This window comes from Myotis brandtii, unplaced genomic scaffold (assembly GCF_000412655.1).
Source record: "Myotis brandtii unplaced genomic scaffold, ASM41265v1 scaffold7, whole genome shotgun sequence".
NCBI lineage: Eukaryota > Metazoa > Chordata > Mammalia > Chiroptera > Vespertilionidae > Myotis > Myotis brandtii.
The window spans coordinates 1,289,959-1,291,145 of NW_005370740.1; positions in this window are offsets into that span (position 1 = coordinate 1,289,959).

The following is a 1,187-nucleotide window of genomic DNA, read 5'->3' on the forward strand; positions in this document are numbered from 1 at the left end:
AGAGAGGGGTGTCAGGCATTTCCTGAAGAAAATTGAAACAATGGCTAACAAAAGTCAGACTGCAGCCTACCTGCAAAAACAGAACATCTCACTAGACAGAATGCAGAGGCACAGATTCTTATACCCACAAGAAAGGGGGGCAGCTCTAAATGTCTACTGAGGAGGCAGCTAAAATCCATCTTCCCCTTCCCCAAGGAAGCCCACCACGTGTCTCCATATAAAGCCATAGCACACACTAATGGAGACTCAAATCATGTTTAGGTTTCACAAATCACTTCAGAAATCTTTTATAGCCATATCGAGGAACTTCCATACACAATTTCCACGACCTCAGAAGTCCTAATTCACCTTTAGCAGATCCTCTAGAAAAAGGTTCTCCACCTTTTCTCTGACCCCAAAACAATACCTATCAGTTGCCTTTGTTGAAGATTAGGAGGGAGTTTAATACTCCTCATATCTCTCCTCCAATGTGAAAATCAGCAAGTGCTATAGAATTTTGAACTGAAGTCAAAAAGGCTTCTTTAGCTCTAAGCATGGGAGCTAAGACAAACCCAGGCCTGACATAGACACACAAACAAAGAAAAGTAGCTAAAGAGTAAGGGAGGTAGAACAGGGAATTTAAAAAATGGAAATGAATCCTGGCTAGTTTTTCTGTGGTTAGAGCATCAACCCACGGATCAAAGGGTTCAGGTTCAATTCCCGATAAAGTGCATGTACCTCAGTTGCAGGGTCTCCAGTCCTGGGAGGGGCGCGTGTGGGAGGCAACCAATCGCCTCTCCCTCTCTCCCCCAACCCCCGCCCCACCTCCCCTCTCTTCCCTTCCACTCTCTCTCTAGAAGTCAATGGAAACATTATCTTCAGGTGAGGATTTAAAAAAAAAAAAAAAAAAAAGGGAAGGAAAGCTAGAAACAGAAAATGAAGGGTAGAACACCAGAACTGCAGCCACTGCTATGGATCTTTTACTTGACTGCAAAATAAATGAGGCAAGTTATTAGAATATTACCATGACAATCAAAAACTTAAACCTGGCCAGCGAGGCTCAGTGGTTGAGTACTGAACTATGAACTAAGAGGTCACAGTTCAATTTCTGGCCAGGGCACAAGCTCGAGTTGTGGGCTCAAACCCCTGTGTGTGTGTGTGTGTGTGTGTGTGTGTGTGTGTGTGTGTGTGGGGGGGGGGGGGGGGGG